The 20,130-nt window shown below is 44.1% G+C and overlaps 1 protein-coding gene across 1 annotated transcript in view; it reads right to left on the minus strand.

Moving 5' to 3' along the window:
* CPXM2 (carboxypeptidase X, M14 family member 2) overlaps positions 1-20,130 on the minus strand; it is a 129,106-nt gene that overhangs the window by 58,935 nt on the left and 50,041 nt on the right. The window contains exon 4 of the mRNA XM_046655037.1: positions 18,478-18,617. The gene's annotated coding sequence lies outside the window, so the exon portion shown is untranslated. The remainder of the gene's footprint in view (positions 1-18,477; positions 18,618-20,130) is intronic.

Genomic DNA, 20,130 nt, shown 5'->3' on the forward strand with positions numbered 1-20,130 from the left:
GTTTGGTCACACGCTCTGACTCGGAAGTGTTTATCGCATGGTTACTTACTATCTTTGTGCCAAAGAAACAAACAAAAGATAATGAGGCAGAGACTTCCCCTCCGGCATCAGAACATTTCGCCAGAGTTTGCACCTGCTAACCCCCACTTTGCCTTATGATGACGATGTCCATCTATCCTTCTCTCCAGAAGCATAACACAGCAGCCTCAATCCTTCCAAGATAACTTCATCTTTTTGTTAAAAAGGGGGCCAGCGCTTTATGTACTTGAATATAAGGTGTAACATGTCTTTGGCCGCACTGAGATTTTTTATTAGGATTGCTGTCAGTTTCAGTCATGTTCCGGTTCCAAATTGCCTGGATTTTGTGAGATCTGCCCAAATAAGCTCTATGATTGTTAATGCATGACTTTGCAGAATGTGGGGTTTTTAAGGACAGGTATGTTACGACCAAAATGGGCCTAGGGGTGAGAAGGGCTCCATGGTTTTCCTTATCTTTCCTTTCAGCTGCATCTAATGGGGACATCGTCTGTGATGCTCATTTTCTACCACACAGCTTCACCTCGTTCCAGTAATCAGCATCTTCAAAGGGTAATTATGAGGACCTACTGGAGGCTGACTACGGGCCAGACACAACTCTAACTATGTTACTTATTTCATTTTACAGAGAAGGAAATGGAAGCACACGAAGTCAAGTCGCTTGCTCTGGGTCCCACAGAAGGGGGAAGGTTCTCTGCCTTCCCCGCGGCAGAGAATACAGTATCTGGCAGGATTATTGTCTCCTCTGCAAGATGATACTACTGGGCGCAGAGAGTGGAAGCAGCTTTCCCAGTTCACTCAGGGCCAGGGTGATAAGACCTCAAACAAGGTGGCCTGATTGTTTTTAATCTATTCTTAATAGCTGAAGAAAGGGAGGGGTAATCGAAAGATATTAAAGCTAATAAAGTAGGTGATGAAGGGTTAGGAACATTTAGCGATGCAAAAGTAACACTCAGAAAGGTAATCAGTTAAAATTGGAAGGAGTAGAGGGAGAGGGTAGGATATGAAGAAGAATTACATAAATTTAATCATTTGTTCATAATAGGGTATTAATAGATAGTGTCTGAAAAAATACTGTATTAGGAGCATTATGTAAAATTGTAGTCAGAGAGAGCCACAAGAACTAAATTACAGAACTTGTTAATTCAGAGGAACTCTATGGTTATACACAAGAAACATACAAAGTGATTCAGAAAAGTTAAAAAGAAGTGTGGGCACATAGATATCAGCAAATGCAAACAGAGAGAAAGCCCAGATTGTAATCCTAAAATCTGGAGGTTGAATTTAGGGGAAAAAAGCATTAAATCAGACAAAGAATGGCCCTACATGATGCCAAAAGATAAAGCTCACAGTAAGACATTAAACGGTTATGAATACCTATGCACTAAAACACAGCATCCACATTAATGAAACAAATTATAGGCAACAGAGGGAGGGAGAGAGACAGTCTTTCTAGGTCATGATGGATCATTAGCATGAAGGAGACTAAAAGCCATAATTAATAAGGTAAATCTAATTACTATACATGAAGTTCTATAGTCTGAAAACAAAAATAGTCTTTCTTTTCAAGCATTCATGAAGCTTTCAGAAATAGCAGAAAGAGAAATCAAGAATACAATCCCATTTACAATTGCAACAAAAAGAATAAAATACCTAGGAATAAATTTAACCAAAGAGGTGAAAGACCTTTACACTGAAAACTATAAAACATTGTTGAAAGAAACTGAAGAAGATGCAAAAAAATGGAAAGATATTCCGTGCTCATGGATTGGAAGAATCAACATAGTTAAAATGTTCACACTTCCTAAAGCAATCTACACATTCAAGGCAATCCCCATCAAAGTCCCAATGACATTTTTCACGGAAATAGAACAAAGAATCCTAAAATTTATATGGAACAATAAAAGACCCCGAATAGCCAACGCAATCCTGAGAAAAAAATAGCAAAGCTGGAGGCATGACACTCCCTGATTTGAAAACATACTACAAAGCTATAGTCATCAAAACAGCATGGTACTGGCACAAAAACAGACACTCAGATCAATGGAACAGAATCGAGAGCCCAGAAATAAACCCACACATCTCTAGACAGCTAATTTTCAACAAAGGAGCCAAGAACATACAATGGAGAAAGGAAAGTCTCTTCAATAAATGGTGTGGGGAAAACTGGACAGCCACACGCAAGAGAATGAAAGTAGACCATACACAAAAATTAACTCAGAATGGATTAGAGATTTGAAACATAAGACCTGAAACCATAAAACTCCTAGAAGAAAACATAGGCAGCACACTCTTCGACATCAGCCTTGGCAGTAGTTTTCTGAATATCATGTCTCAGCAGGCAAGGAAAACAAAAGAAAAAATACATAAATGGGACCACATCAAACTAAAAAGCTTCTGCACAGCAAAAGAAACCATCAATAAAACGAAAAGACTACCTATCAATTGGGAGAAGGCATTTTCAAATCACATATCCAATAAGGGATTAATATTCAAAATATATAAAAAACTCATACAACTCAACAACAACAAAAAACAAACAACCTGATTAAAAAATGGGCAGAGTATCTGAACAGACATTTTTCCAAAGAAGATATACAGATGTTCAACATCACTAATTATTAAGGAAATGTAAACCAAAACCACATCAAAATGGCTATTATTAAAAAGATAGAAATAACAGGTGTTGGAAAGAATGTGAAGAAAAGGGAATGCTTACACACTGCTGGTGGGAGTGCAAATTGGTGCAGCCACCATGGAAAACAGTATGCAGATTCCTCAAAAAATTAAGAATAGAACTATCATATGATCCAGCTATTCCACTTCTGGGTATTCATCCAGAGAACATGAAAACACTAATTTGAAAAGATATATCCTCCCCTATGTTCATTGCAACATTATTCACAATAGGCAAGACTTGGAAACAACCTAAGTGCCCAGCAATGGATGAATGGATAAAGAAGATGTGGTATACACAATGGAATGCTACTCAGTCATAAAAAAAGATGAAATCTTGTCACTTGCAACAACGTGGATAGACCTTGAGGGTATTATGCTAAGTGAAATAAGTCTGGCCAAGAAAGCCAAATACCATATGATTTCACTTGTATGGGAAGATAAAAAACAACAATAACAACAATGAACAAACACACAAATACACAGAACAGATTGCTGGTTACCAGAGGGAAAGAGGGGAGGGGTGGAGGTGAAAGGGGTAAAAGGGCACACGTGTACAGTGGTGGATGGTTATTAGTCTTTGGGTGGTGAACATGATGTAATCTACACAGCAATCGAAATACAATGATGTACACCTGAAATTTATATAATGTTATAAACCAATGTTACTCAATAAAAAATGGACTAAAGTTTAAAAACAAATTTTTTTAAAAAAAGCATTCATGGAGCATTCAAAAAATATGTCCCTTTTTTAGGCTTCAAAAGAAACTTTCAAAACATCAAGAGATTAGAAAGTAGAGACAATATTCTCTGATACAATGAGAAACCTATAAAATTAAAAATCCAAAAACTTCTTGTCCCAAGAAATTTAAATCAGTCTTCTGAACAATCTTTGATCAAAGAAAAAACTAAAATTGAAACTATAGAATACCTAGAAATCAATGATAATAAAAATATTATATATCAGAACCAACAGAACAGTGCTAAAGCAGTACTCAGCAAAATTTGCTCAGTCCTACAAACTTATACCACTAGATATGAGAGGGAAAAACAAATGAATTAAGTATTCAACTCAGGCAGTTAATAGAACAATAAAATAAATCTTTAAAAAAAGCAAAGAAAAGGGGCCCGCCCAGTGGTGCAGCAGTTAAGTTCCCACGTTCTGCTCCAGCAGCCCAGGGTTTCCTGGTTCAGATGCCAGGCACGTACCTGCACACCGCTTGTCAAGCCATGCTGAGGCAGGCATCCCACATATAAAAATTGGAGGAAGATGGGCACGAATGTTAGCTGAGGGCTAATCTTCCTCAGTAAAAAGAGGAGGATTGGTGATGGGTGATAGCTCAGGGCTAATCTTCCTCAGCAAAAAGAGGAGGATTGGTGGTGGGTGATAGCTCAGGGCTAATCTTCCTCAAAAAAAAAAAAAAAGCAAAGAAAAGAATCAATTTTCAAAAAAGAAATTAATGAATTCAAAAACAGAAAAATAGCAGAACTAATAAATAATTTCAAAGAATGTTTGTTCTTGAGAAAAATGATAAAATAGATTAAGTAATCTGAGGAAGAAAAAAGGGGTAAGCACAAATACTTAAAAATAACACAGAGAAAATGATCATTGATTAGAAAAAATTAAAAGAATCTTCAAGAGATAATTTTGGTGAATCAGATACAAATACATTTGAAAACACAAATTTTCTAGGACAATAGAATTTATCAAAACCAGCTGAAGAGACGGAAAATCTGAACAGCCTAAGCACCAGAGCAGAAAGAGGCAGTCGTTACGGAGCCCTGTACCAGCCCCCCGGAGCCTCATGCGGGACGCATTCAAAGTAGAGAAACGGAGGACATCGTCCCTCACTTGGAAGATTTGATACCAAAACCCAACAAAGACGGCTCACAAAAAGGAAACTTTAGCCTAATGTCACAAATGAATATTGATGCAAAATCTTAAATAACATATTAGCAAGCAATACCATTGACCAATGGTCCAAAGAAAGGAAATTCTTAGGTGTAAATCTAACGAAACGTGTACAGGACTTACATGCTCGAAACTATAAAATGCTGGTGAAAGGGGCTGAAGAAGATCTAAATAAATGAGAAAACACTCCGTGTTCACAGATTGGAAGAGTCAACATGGTGGAGTTCCCAATTCTTCCCAAACTGATATACAGATATAGAAAAAGATAAGCTGCTGATATATAGGCTTAATGCAATTCCTATTAAACTTCAGTAAGATCTTTTTATAGTTATAAACAAGATTATTCTAAAATTAATAGAGAAAGGCAAAGGAACTAGAACAGCTAAAATAATTTTGAAAAAGAAAAAAGTGGGAGAAATCCATCTACCCAGTTTCCAGACCTTATAGAGGTACAGAAATCAAGACTGTGGTATAGGGACGGAGAGACACAAAGATCTGTGGAACGGCATAGAGAACCCAGAAATAAATCCACACAAATAGGGCCAACGGGTTGTTAACAAAGATGTAAAAGTAATTTAATGGTGAAAGAATAGTCTTTTCAACAAATGGTGCTGAAGCAATTATCTATCTATAGGCAAAAAAATTAAAGATTCACAGGCAATTATATATCATTAGGTTTAATGAGATCATTAAATCTCATTAAACCTCACATTTTATATAAAACTTAACTGAAAATGGACCATAGATTTAAATGTAAAACAAAAATATAAAACTTCAGAAGATAATAGAGGAGAAAATCTTTGGGATCTAGAGCTTAGTAAAGAGTTCTTAGATGTGACATCAAATGCACAATCCATGAAACAAAAAAAATCAATAAATTGGACTTGACTGAAATTAAAAACTTTTCTCCTGAGAAGCCAATATGAAGCCAGCGTGAAGAGAATAAAAAGATAAGCTACAGACTGGGAGAAAATATTTACAAACCACGTATCTGACAAAGACATATCTAGATTTACAAAGAACTCTCAAAATTCAAGAGTAAAAAAACAAAAAAAGCAATTAGAACAGGGACAAAAGACATGAAAGACATTTCACTAAAGAAGATACACAGATGGCAAATAAGCACATGAAGAGATGCTCAGCAGCAGCAGCTGGCAGAGCAATGCAAATTAAGACCATGATGAGAGACCACTGCACAATTCCTAGAACAGCTAAAATAAAAATAATTACGAGACCAAATGCTGGCAAGAATGTGGAGAAACCGGACCGCCATATATTGCTGGTGAGAATGTATAATGATACAGCCACTCAGGAAGATAGCTTCTTACAAAACTCAGCATGCAATTAACACAGAAACACGATCCATTTGAAAAAAAAACAAAACCTTATTTTTTAAAAACACAAAACAGTACAAAGAGTTAAAAGGAACATCTGAACAAATGGAAAAGCTGACCCCGTGTTCTGATTAGAGGAAAACGTCTCTCAGGGATGCAGTTCTCCCCCAATTAACCATCCAAGTTGAGGTGATCCCTTCTAACACATGACCCGAAATTCTTTTTGGAGATAATTTGCACTTAACGAAAAGTTCATATAAAAAAAGAATATGGCAAAAATATCCAGGAAACTCCTGAAAAGATTAAGAAAGAGGAAGAACTAAATTTACGAGATAGCAGAACGGCACACACTATAATAGCTAGACAGCAGTGTGGTACTGGCAGATAAAGACAGCAATGGGACAGAATAAAAAGTCCAGAAGTAAACCCCACGATGGACAGGAATTGAGAGTGTTACACTGGGGGCATTTTAGTTGGTGTCCCTTGGGGCTTCTATAACAAAACATCCTAGACTGAGTGGCTCGTAAACAACAGAAATGTATTTCTTACAGTTCTGGAGGCTGGAAGTCCCAGATCAGGGTGCCGGCATGGTCGGACGGAAGTCCTCTTCCAGATCACGGACTTTTCACTGCGTCCTCACACGGCGGAAGGGGCTAGGGAGCTTTGTGGGGCCTCCTTTATAAGGGCATTAATCCCAATCATGAGGACTCTGCTCTCATGACCTAATCACCTCCCAAAGTACCCACCCCAAATGCCATCACATGAGGTATGAAGATCTAACATACGAACTTCAGGAGGACACATTCAGACCACAGGAACTGGAGAAAAAAGGGATCAAGTGATCAATAATGTCAGGACATCCTGGTGGCCATTAGAGGGTAAAAAGAGCTTGATCTATTACATATACCCTACACCAAAATGTATTTCATACGGTTCAAAGATTTCAAAGTAAAAATTGAAATCACAAAAATACTAGAAGAAAATATGGGGGAAATCATTTATCTCTTTAGAAAGGACAAGGCCTTTCTAAGTATGACATAAACCTTAAGAGGCTAATTATGTTAACCATATGGAAATTCAATTTTTTTTTGTTCTTTTGTTTTGCTGAAGAAGATCGACCTGAGCTAACATCCACGCCAATCTTCCTCTTTTTTTTAGTATGTGGGGCACCAGCACAGCATGATCGCTAACAGAGCGGTGTCGCTCAACACCCAGGAACTGAACCCAGGCTGCTGAAGCAGAGCACGCTGAACTAGTCTACCAGTGCTGGCCCAAAAATGTTCAAATTTTTTGTACAGCAAAAAGTACTCTAAGCAAAGTGACAATAAAAGAAATAATTAGTGAAAATATGAGTAGCTCAAATCACAGTCAAAGAACTGATTCTGGGTGGACACAGGGTAAGACCTGAGGTGCCCACCGGAGTCTCACAGCCATCGGTCCTCCAGGTCAGATTTTTCTCTCCCTCCACCTCACAAGAGATCGAATCTCCCCAAATCCTCAGCAACAACCACCATCAGCTTCAGCAAATACCATCTGACATGACAAATGAGCGAAATCAGTCAACTCAAAGGACCTCCAATAGCCCCACACCTCAGCTGTGAGCAGCAGTGGGTGTCATCCACTTTCTCACACAAGTAGCACTGTTAAATCCTTTTTCCATCAGGGAGGAAGACTTCAAAAATCTCTCCTCATTTTTAGGCCAACTTTCTGTTGGTGCTGTGAGGAAGCTGGCAGCCTCCTCTTCCTATCCATCTTTGACAGAGCTTAGCAGGCTGAAATCCTGGCTGAGGCCAAGTTATAACTCTAGGCAAGACCACTGCTCCCCAGAGCTCTAAACTTGCCTTTAGTAGCTTCTGGAAACAATATGGAATAAAAAAGTTGTATCTTTTGTCTACAGTAAGCCTGGGCATGGATAACTCCCGAGAACATAAGTGCATACTCCTCCTCATTCACTCCTGTTCCCTCTCCCGTCCCTGCTGGGACCACGGTCACACAGTTCAACGCTTCTGCCACATTCTCAGGACAGCCAAATGCTGGACACTGAAAAAGCAGCCCAGGGATTTATTGAATTTTTCACTTTCTGGTCACTATGGCTTTTTGAGAATGCAGACCATAGGAGGGAATGTTATAAACTTAGAAATATTACCTATTTTCCATTACCTCCAGTAAAAATGTTTACCAGAGACAGGGAGGGAAAAAATGCCACTTTGGGGTACAAGTTCCATAAATTTGGGTAAAGAGCGAGACAGTTCCTAGTTACAAAGCCCATTGCAGAGAACTAAAAGTAAAAAGAAGGGACAGACCTTCCTTGACTGACGAGGTTACGTCCCAATAAACCCGTCGTAAGTTGAAAATAGGATAAGTCAAGACAAAAATGCATTTAGTACAGCTAACCTACTGAACACAGTAGCTTAGCCTGGCCTCCCTTAAACACCCTCAGAACACCTCCATTAGCCTAAAGTCGGGCAAAACCATCTGACACAAAGCCTATTTTATAATGAAGTGTTGACTAGCTCATGGAATTGATTGACTACTGTACTCAAAGTGAGAAACAGAACAGCTGTGTGGGACCAGAATGATCATAAGGGCATCAGTTGTTCACCCTTGGGACCGTGGGCCCGATGGGCCGCCGCTGCCCAGCATCACAAGAGAGGACCAAGTATCACCAGCTGGGAACAGATCAAAATTCAAAATTCGAAGTATGGTTTCTACTGAACGCCTATCGCTTTCAAACCATGGTGAAATAGAAAAATCGTTAAGTCAAACCATTTGTAAGCTGGGGCCCGTCTGTATTTAAAGTCCTCCAAATATGAAAGAGCCACTCGAGAGACCAGGATGAAAGGAACCAAAGATACGGCTCAGAGGAATTCTAAAGAATGGGGAGGACAGGGTTGGCCCGATTCTGTTCAGTTATAATGTGTGTGGGGCACAGAGCCGCCTGGCAGGCACTGTGACAGCCAGAGGCCTCTAACACAGCACGACCTCGCATCACAGAGCAAAGGGGTGGGCAGCCGGGCCTCGGGAGGACTTATCTGGGCCCTGGGCACGTCTGCCTCTCTGGGTACTCTTAGTTTTCCATGGCTGCTGTAAAATTACTGCATGCTCAGTGGCTTAAGTGGTGCACATTTATTATCTTAAGGCTCCAGAGGTCAGAAGTCCTGAAATCAAGGTGTCCGCAGAGCTGTGTTCTTCTGGAAGCTCCAGGGCAGACTCTGTTTCCTTGCACTGTCCGGCTCCTAGAGGCCACCCACATTCCCTGCTCTAGGCCCCTTCTTCCGTCTTCAGAGACTCCTTCTCACACTGCCATGTCTTATCTCTCTCTGCCTCCCTCTTCTACTCTCAGGGACACTTGTGATTACATGGGGCCCATCCGGACAATAGTCATCTATTTTAACGTCAGCTGATGAGCAACCTTAACTCCATCTGCAACCTTGAGTTCCTTTTGCCATGTAATCTAACGTATTCACAGGCTCTGGGGACCAGGAGGTGGACATCTTTGGGGGCCATCATTCTGCCGACCACAGGCCCCTTCCTCCATTAAAAAAAAAATTAATAAGTCATATTTTGAGCCAGCCCTGATGGCCTAGTGGTTAAAGTTCAGCGTGCTCTGCTTCTGCGGCCTGGGTTCAGCTCCCAGGTGTGGAACCACACCACTCACCTGTCAGTAGCCATGCTGTGGTGGTGGCTCACATAGAAGAACCAGAAGGACTGACAACTAGAGTATACAACTATGTGATGGGGCTTTGGGAGGAAAAAAGAAAAAGAGAGGAAGATTGGTAATGGATGTTAGCTCAGGGAAAATCTTTCCCAGCAAAAAAAACTAAAAGTTATATTTTATGACCACGTTGGTATAAAGACTAATACACTAACATTATTAAAGTTTTCTTTGACCTAAAAGTTCATTTATTTTCTCCTGATTGTAAAAGAAGTTAAACACTGTCATGTGCCCCTAAAGGTCGTGAGGCCCCAGGCACCAAGCCTGCTGTGTCTGATGGGAATGTCGGGCCTGGGGTCAGCCGCGCAATGTCCCCTGGCCCGTGCCTCAGAAGGCACTTAGATGAAGCACGCACAAATCTATTCACGGGCGCGAGGCCACAGGCACAGGAGAAAACCGTGAGTGACAGTCAGGGAGGAAGGAGCAGGAAGGACAGTAGCTTCGCTCTGAGGCAGAGAGAGAAACCAAGTTAGCGAGGCTCTGCACCCCTGAGTCTCCTCGTCCAGAGAGTGGGACAGGACAGGGACGTCCCCACAGAACACCGAGAGTACCACGTGAGCAGATGCCAAGTGCTCAGCAGCCCTGGTGCACGGAACCAACGTGTTTCTATTGAAAGAAACTTCCTGCTAGCCAAATGTAACCAACAAAATACAGACGTGGCACAGGAGTATTTTCGCAAAACGTCAGACTTGACTTCTTAACCACGATGTGATTGATTCGGTTCTAAAGTCTTTCCTGAGTGCCCTCTGGGGGTGCTGGGGGCCCTGGAGCTTGGAGCCGTGGAAGGCTGGGAGGAAGGGGGCTCTGAGGAAGGGGAGGGGTGCGAGGAGGCCACAGCCACGGTTCACTGAGTGTCTGCTATGTGTCCAGAATGTGCCAGTGCTGTCCCTCTGCATCGCATTGAACACTCGCAACAAGCTGAGAGAGCAAGTGGTCCTTTCTTCTCACAGACCAGGAAACTGAGGCTTGGGAGGGTGAGAAGACCACCTGGACCACCCACCTACTCAGGGCTGCCTCTGGTTAATGACTTGAAGACCACACAGAGAGAGCGAGGCCCATCAGAGAGAGGAGAGAGCTGAGGCTTGGCTGGAGAGAAGAAAGAGGGATGGGGGCGGGGCTGGCGTGTGAGCAGGACCCTCCACAAAAGACGGGAAGGAATCCTAAGAAAACGGCAGCAATGCTGACTGCTGCTAGAGGGTGCGCATGCACTGTGTGCCGAGGGCCATCTCAACTGCCTGCCCTGCATTAACTCATTTCATCCCCACGACAAGCCTACGCCCCAGGCACTATTATTACCTCCATTTTACAGATGAAGAAACTGAGGCCCAGGAAGGCTCAGAAACACAGCCAAAGCCACACACCAAGGGAGTCTGGCCTCCCAGTCTTACTCTGGAATCTGCGCTCTTGTCTGCTCTCCCATTCCAGGTGAGGACCTGGACATCTGAGAAGGAAGGACAGCAAAGGAATGTGAGAGCAGCATGCCCACAGGGTGCAGCACACTCCTCTTAGGGGTTTACGCACTAAAGAGCCCCCTGTGCTGGGTGGACACTGGGCTGGGGTGGGGGGCTTGCCAGCCCCTGAGAGGAGAGACAGGATGTGATCTAACAGTTTCAAATGACGGAGCGGGGGTGGGGGAGGCGGCCACTGAGACCTTCCCTCTGCAGGGCACTGATCTAGCACTGGGCATTCCGTGGCAAACAAGAGTCAGACCCTGCCTGCTCTGGGAGCGACATTAGTGCAAGTACAAACAAATAAATAGGCAATCAAATAAAGCTAAGTGAGGACATAGAGACTGAGAGTGGGTTTCAGTGGTCAGAGAAAGCCTCAGAATGCACAGAGAGTTGTGCCTTCAGGCAGAGGGAATGGTAGGTGCAAAGGCCCTGGGGCAGGAGCATGCTTTCTGTATCTGTGGAAGGAAGAGGGGGCTCCTTGGCTAGGAGTACAATGAGCAGAGGGAATGAGGTCAGCCAGGCAGGGGGAGCCAGTCCACATCAGGCCTCGTAGGTCAAGGCGTGGGAGCATTATGTGCACTAAGCAGGGGAAGGGGCCCACTGCAGAGGGGCCCTCTCCACCAGGAAACAGATGAAAAGAAAGGTCCCCGCCCAGCAACCATCTGGAGGGTTTCCTAGGTAGTCAGAGCAGGGCACAAGGACCCTTGGAGAAAGCAGGGAGAAGCTTCAGCCCCAGGAAGGGGCTCTGGAATTGTTTCCATTACAGCTTTTACCATCCGAGAATTCATTCCTTAGTCACAGGCACCCATAAAACCAAGGATGAGCCCATACAGCCCTCAGCGAGAACTTTATTTTAAATAATTACACCTGCATTGTTGAAACATACCTAAAACAAAGAAATGGTTGCATGCCTGGCCTTCTACTTGAACTTGGAGATGTTTTCATTAAAATCCTTCTATTTCATGCCAAACTCGGCAGTTCAAAAACTGACAGTTTCCAAAGAGGTTAGAGAGGAGTTTGGAAACTTCTGTCTCCCCAGCCCCCCACAGGTGCCAAACATTTCATTGCGCTAATCAGCAGGCAGACACAGCATGATACATTCTGAAAACCTAGGCGCTCTGCCCCGGGCGGACGAGGAAATGACTGATGAAGCGCCAGCCGCCTCCCTTTGAGCTCTGCTTCCAGGGGCTGCGAGCATCCTCGAGCTGCAGGCCCAGCCCTGGCGGCCCTTCCCGCTGCCCCAGGCAGGCTGCTCTGTGTTGGGGCCCAGACCCACCCCGGAGGGAAAGAAAGAACTGCAAAGGCCAGGATCCATCCTCTGGGAGCAGAACGCCAGATACGGCTGAAAGGAAACGGAGGACCCAGGTGAACACTTCTCACTGGGGAAACCAGAGGTCCAGTCACGGGGCAGAGCCCTGGGCAAGGAAGGTGTTGGGAAGGTTCCATCTCCATCCCCTGTCCCTGGATGAACACCCTCCAGCAGCTTCTCTATTTCCTCTGCCTCTTCTCACCCTTATTTTCCTTCCCGCACAGACCCTCCATCTCTTCAGCTGCCTCCTCATCTCCTCCAGAGCTGGGGCCCACCACGCCTTGGAGATTCTCCCAACACGGACAGCACTGAGGGCCAACCCTGCAGCCTCCAGATTCCCAGACATCTGCTTCTCTCCAACCCTCCACTCACGCCCCCCTGACCCCAGTTATCATCTCTACTGCCCTGCGGAGTCCTCAGATGGCCTCTGCCCTCCTGGACCATGCCCCCATCACTTGTGAAGCCTCATCTCCCCCAGGGACTCCTTGAACTTGCCCTTCGCTTCCAGGGAATCAGCCCTCTGGCGTGACTCCTTCCCGACCAGCCCTGGATCTCAAGCTCACAACCCTTCACTCGGGACTCGCTCTGTGTCCTACCAGCTCCCATGATGCCCTTGCCCCTGGACTCCTCCAGCTGCACGGCCACCAACTCTACTGCCCCCTGAGTGGTGGAGAAAGTGCCATGGTGCCAGATGGGGCCATTAACAATCCCATGAGCTCCAGGATGCCAGCTGAACCCTCTCTGCAACCGGGCAGAGAATCTCCGTATCCTTTTTCTTTAAGTTTCCAACCCTTAACCTAGCATGCTCTGCAGAGGACCCCGCCTCGTACTGCACCAAGAATATAAACCCTATGGCATGAAGGCTCCGACTCCCCGACTCCACTACCTCAGGGCACCAGGAAACCCTCCTCCTTCCAGGGTGAGCCCCGCCGCCTGTGTCAGCTCCACTCCTCACCGCCACCCCACATCCCGCAGGGACCTGCCCCATTGGCCACCGTCCTCAACTACGGACACAGCTGTCTCCAGGAAAAACGTGGGGAAATAGGCCTTTCCTCGGTCTTGTCTTCCTTCTGGTTTGGTACCTCGTCCGCTCCTTTCCTTCACCATCAGAATTCTCGAGGGGGAAGCCCACGTTCGGCATCTCTGCTAAGACTCTGCACTGGCAAAGAGAAAGTGAGCCTCTTCGGGCTGGGCTCAGGCTCATCTGCCACCTTTCTGTCCTCGGCCACGAGCCTGGCTCACAGCAGAAGCTCCATTCGTCTTGTTCTAAATAGCATAACTGCTTTTTAAAAACTCTGCCACCGAGTGGACCCTTCCCCAGGCCTCACCTCACAACACTCAGCAATCAAATCGCTGCCTCCCTTGAAGGACACATTCATGGACTCCCAAGAGATAACGAGAGTCGTTTTGTTTATTAAACAATTAAAATTTAAAACCTCTGATTATTTTAAATTGCCTGTATTTCGCCCAAGTCATTAGAAGCATCTATTCACCTCAGGGGGAATCATTAACTTTCAATTATCACATCAGTTATAACTGTATCACTCATGTTATCTAATATGCCTTCAGAAATTAGGGAAATACAAAATTGGCTTTTATGAGTATACTAACATTTCACTAAATTGCAATGCTGTGGGGAAGGATAATTTACATTGGTGAAAAATATAAATTTTTCAAAATCATGAAAACAATTATATTTTATTACTTTCAAATAGCATAAATTATTTGAAAAATTATTACAACTAGAAGCATAGATTTTTTTTCCTCAGCTTGGCCATGATGGTTAACCTGGCTAAGCCTCACAACCAGCTGTACCGGCCCTTCCGTTTGTATCACAGGTCTGATAACAGCCCACCTATCTCCATCCCTCATCGACAGGTGCTCCGCTGATGCTGGTGGACCTATTAAAGTATTGGGTTCTTCCGCCGGACTGAAAGTTCCCTGCAGGCAGGTCACTTCTTGCTCACGTCTGTCGCTAGTGCTCAATACAGAGTGCTCAACAACAGATGAACGCATCCATAAACACATGAAGAGAATGTCAGAAACAAATAAGATTATGGATGTTCATTTACAAACACCAACCATAAAAGTCCTATAAATGAAAAGTATTGAATATTCTTAAATATATATTGTACTTCCAAGTGCTTCTATATTCCAACAACCAGACAGAAGCCATTTATAAACAGCAACATCCATTTGGCCAACCCCAAGGGGCCGGCAACCCCTTTCCTTTCCATTTCTAAAACATCACCAACCAAAATGCAACAGTCTGAGATGAGGGTATGTTCTGCACATTTAACTATAGAAATCAAACTCTAATTCCAACTCTGCCACTGCTTGTCTCGGTTTGAATTCCGTATCTGCCTGCCTGCCTGTGGGATTCAGGAAGCAGCAATGGGCATGTGGAGGAGTCGGCAGGACTGTAACCCGCACGGGACGCCCTTGAGCTGACGAGTACCATTGTTACACAGTGATGCCTGGAATGAACCCTTCCTCCAGGGGTGCTCCTGGGAGGGGGCAGGGGACCAGGCTGGCAATGCTCCCCTTCAACTCCCAAAGTCACACAGAACAGGCTCACCTGTCTGTATTTTCTAAATGTTTCCAAGAAAGATTTCATTGGAAGGAAGAATCTGTGGCCAAAAATAAAGCTTGAGAACCACTGTTTTAAATAAATCCAAAGAGGTGCAGAGGGCAGAACCACCATTTATTGAGCACTTAATATATGCGGGTTAATTTTAAAACATGATAACCATTTCCTTTAACCCCCACCACATCTTTGTGAGATAAAGAATAGTTATTCCGTTTTAGAGAAGGACAAAATGAGGTTCAGAGAAGAGAAATCTCATCACCAGCAAGAGCCAAGAGTGATGATGTGATTTCAAAGCCACACTGTTTTACCGTCCATCTCTAGAAATCCTTGTCACTTCTCACCTTCTCTCTCCATGCACGCCCCCTTATAGTATAAGCCTGCTCTCGGTCATTTACACTCATAGATTAATTCACTCGTTCCCATTTGGTGTGAATGAACCTTTGTCAATTTGTTACTTCCTAACAATATTCATTCATTACAGAATCATTGATGGAGCATCTAGTGGATGCTTGGTACTGGGCAAGATCCCGGGGACACAGGCCACCAAGGCATTGCCTCTATCAGCGAGTACTCACAAACTAGTGGGGAGAAATACAGAAACCAATAAATAGGTATATTAAAAATGGTGCCACAGATGCCTGTACTAGGAAGAGCTTGGGGACAGAGGTCATGGGGAGAGGGAAAGACAGACAGCTACTGTCTTCTCTACCATCAGTATTTGGCGGTATCTCTTGCTGACATGTCTTCTGGTCCATACTGGAACAGATCCCAATGCCTCCAGCATTATTCATGTTTCTGGGAGAAAGGGCTCAGATACCAAAATGTATCCTTGTCCCATTTCCCCTTCAGTCCTTAGAGCAGACAGTCCTATTCCAGGAGGTAAGACACACTGAAACTCAGCAGATTTCTTTTCATTGTCCTTGAAGAATAATTTGACTTGAAATACATTTAGACATTAAAAAAAGACCCTGAGTCTTAAAAGCAATTCTACCCCTTGCCTTCCCGCTTCGATGTTCCTGTCCGAAACTTAAGTCAAAAGAAGACACCGTTCTCCTGCAATTTCTAGCTCACCCCAAACCCTCTGTGTTGCTGGCTGAAATGGAATGTGAGTGTTACTCCCCTCCTGCTCTTTCTTTCTAATCCAATAATAGTCCCCTACCGGGCCTCTAATGGCGGTGCTTAGACAGAGAGCGTCCAGGCATGAGGCGGAACCCCTGCTGTCATCCCCACGGGGAAGCTCAAGTCAGTCTTTCCTTCCAAGCCTCTATTTTCCTTGAGCAATTCTACTTTTTTTTTTCCCAAAAGACTTGCCTTTCTGAATCTAAACAGTGAAAACAATTGTCACGGTAATAAGCCTCTGATTAGAGCAAAATGCATGCCACAGAGCAACCCCAGGCCTACAGGAACACACCCGTGAGTGCTACTGAGAGGCAAAGCGAACACAGCGCGATCCACAAGAGAGCACAGACGCACAAGCAAGTGTTGTCAAAATGCACGAGTCACCCCAGCTCCAGAAATGTATTTGAAGGAAATAATTCACAGGAAGAAAGAAGTATGAAAATGCTTTCTTGCGTATGATACGTGATAGTAGAAAATTGAGATGGTGATGGAGGCACGGCTGAGTAAATTATGGGCTATTAAAAATGATCATTACGAAGTCTGAGTAACAGGACAAAAAACGTTATGGATACGTTTTTAAGTTAAAAATAACAAAACTGCATATGTGATATGACTGCAAAGATGTAAAAAATTATGTTTGCCTAAGGATAGAGGAATCATGGGTAATGTTTAAAAATGTTGCTAGATGTTATAATACTGTCTTTACAATAAAACAGTACTCAGAGGAAAATGGATGATAAGTCATTGCCTGATAATTGTCAAGATGTAAGCAAAGTCCCCTTTACAGTGACAATGACAGGCACTTAAATGTGAGCACAGATGTCAGGTTCCCTTCTCTTATCCCAGTTTATTTATTAATGTTGACCTTTCCAGGAATTAAAATTAATCTAATCAACAAATTACAGACAGATTGTATACGACTGCCACAGATAATCAGTAAATACTGAAAGGTGCCAAGACGGGAATGTGAGAGCACGGTACAGACAGGACAGGGCGGGGAGGCGGGGCAGAGGGGTCTTAGCTGACTAGGTCCACAGTCTGTTTCCTAAGGTCACAGTGTGCGGCACTTGGGCTCGTGGCCTCTCAGTGTAGACAGGTGTTAGAGAAACTCGGAAATCTCTTGTTTCAACTCAGACCCTGCAGACCCTCCTAGGCCTTGCCCAGTCCCCAACCTCTGCCTGCTTGCTGTCCACACCGCAGGAGCCACAGGACAATCCCACAGATACAGCCCTGCCTCTGTCTCCACAACCAGCCCTGGGCAGAGGTGGAGAGTTTTTGTTTTCTTTTGTTTTCGCATATATATCTTTTCATTCATTGTAGCAAAATATACGTAACATAAAATGTATCATTTTTAAGTGTACAGTTCAGTGGCATTTAGTGTATTCACATTGTTGGGCAACCATCACCTCCATCCATCCCCAGAACTTCTCATCCTCCCAAACTGAAACCACACCCACTAAACACTACCCTCCCCCTCCCCAGGCCCTGACAGCCTCCCTTCCACTTTCTGCTCTATGACTCTGACTACTCTAGGGACCTCACGTAAGGGGACTCAAACAGTGTTTGTCCTTTGTGTCTGACATTGCACTTAGCGTAATGTCCCCAAGGGTCATTCAGGGTGAAGCATGTATCAGAACTTCCTTCCTTTCTAAGGCTGAATCCATTCCATCGTATGCACGTACCATGAGACGGAGAGTTTTAATCAGCTGCAGCCCACCTCTCTTGGGACGACTATCAGGTCATCTTGTTACTGATCCAGCCTTGACTCCAAGCTCAGTTCTGAGAAATGGGTTTCCATCTCCTTCTCAGGCCTCACACTGGCTCATTCTCCACTTCTACAACTTCTCTAGTGGACCTTTTTTTGGGAACCTGCCTAGACTTCCAGCCCTTCTTCCCAGAGTCTGGAAGATTCATACTTTCTACCCCAGGACAGTGGCTGGGGCCTGTCACCTGTTGCTCACTGCTTGTCCAGAGCTCCTACCTCTGGCTGTGTTCAGTCCACCAGTCAGGGCACCAATAACTCACCAAGGATCCAAGATGGCAGCCCCCTGCCTAAACTGCACTGTTTTGACTGCACCTTTGTCTACTCAGCCTAACCTGCCTGGTGGATCCCTCTCTCTGTTCCCACACAAGGAAAGGGCATTGTTCCAAGAGATGCACCTTCCCAGTGGGACTTGTGTCACAGCAAGCCCAGAATCCTGTCTACATTCCAATTTTCTCCCCTCTACTGCCAATCACCAGATACCTCTCTGCAACTTTCCTGTCTCTGTCCAAACCCTAGAACATTAGACCCAAAGCACGGAGTCTAGAAAAGCACCGATCCAGCCACACTTACAGCCAGAGTGAGTTCCTTCCTTGAGTGATGACACCAGTGAATTTGGTCAAACGTCTGGCATCCACTTCAATCCACTGATGGAGGTCATTCCGTCCCGCGCACCACGCCCCGTCGTAAAAGTCGTTTTCATTAATACCCGCCTGGAAAGAAAGAGAAATGTTCTTCAGAAAGACCCAGAATCGAAGAAAATTACGACAAGTTTTTTCATGAGACAGGGAGGAAGGGAGCAGGGGATAGAAGAGAATGAGGAAGAGGATAGAGAAAAAAACAAAAGTCATTATGCCCTGAACTCCTTACTCTAAATCACAAAAGGAGTTGCTTATTATTAACACATTGGAAATATCTCAATATGATACGTCCTCTTCTTGCCCAGTGTGAAAGATGAAATTAATGAGTTCTGCTATTACTCATTCACCCAGCACACACAGACCCCTTCCTACGTATCAGCCTACACACACCAGGTGCTGGGGATATGAAGGTGAATCGTTCCCTCTCAGAACCTCACCATCCAGGCAAGAAGAAAGAGCTGAAAATAGATGAATTAGAACACAATGGGGCATGTGCTATTTCAGGAATAGGAGCAAACCGTTAGGGGAGCATTTAAGGTTAGTACAGCTAATGTCATCTGGAGGCACCAGGGACAGAAAGCCCCAAGGCAAAGGTGATATTTGAGGTGGGTGTTGAAGGGAAAGTTCACCTAGTGAATATTTATTTATTAGCATTTAAGTCATTTGATGTGTTGAGTATCAGCTGCTATTGCTACCAAAGATTCTTTCATCTGAATTTACAACGTAGGTGAAGTTTCTGCTCTGGAATGTTCCCTATATTATCACCATTTGAAGAGAGAATTCCCTGACCTTTAAAAAAAAAGAAGAAAAAGGAGAACATTTGAACCAAATGAAGCTTCCTAATTTACTAAGACCCTTTCTACATTAATCTCATTTTTCCACGGCTATTTCACAAGTACATGGTCAGATGAGAATAAGTCTAAATGATAGTTGAAAGATAAAAATGATAGACCAGCCCATCTTCTCTAACTCTGAGGAGTTTTCAGCTCAAATTCTGGGACAGCCTTACTTCTAATGGCCAACGGTGATGTGAAACTCAGAGTCCAGCTACAGCAGAGGAACAACCTGGCCAAGGGTTCCATTAGCAAACTCTATCCATCACTGCACCAGCTAACACAGCCTTGTATCAGGACCAAACCACCATACGTGCATTCCCAATCTACTCTTGAAACAAGCTTGAAGGAGCTCTAAGGGCAAATGTCAGAATACTAACATATCGTGGTCCTCTAAAAGCACTGCTATCTCAAATGAGGGTGGATAAGAAAGCTATGAGTCAGCACTCTCCAGAAACCCAAGCTCTTAATTAACCAGCACCACAGGGTCTGAGAGCATACATGGTGTCTGTAATAAGGACCTCGAGGTGCTGCAAGGTCCTGCCTTCTAGACCCATCAAAGAAAGGCTGAATTTTCCAAGTGTGTGTGATGGGTCCTTCACTGTGCTTCAGTACATTTTGTTAAAGTGACGGTGACTCTATTAAGGATGATCTCTTATTTCCCAACGCTGCCAGTCGACAGGGAGATCACTGTCCCAGCCCGACGACTGTAATTACACAATCACTCCCTCCCGTCATCGAAGGCCCTTGTC

The sequence above is a fragment of the Equus quagga genome, chromosome 2 (genome assembly GCF_021613505.1).
Source record: "Equus quagga isolate Etosha38 chromosome 2, UCLA_HA_Equagga_1.0, whole genome shotgun sequence".
NCBI classification, from domain to species: Eukaryota; Metazoa; Chordata; class Mammalia; order Perissodactyla; family Equidae; genus Equus; species Equus quagga.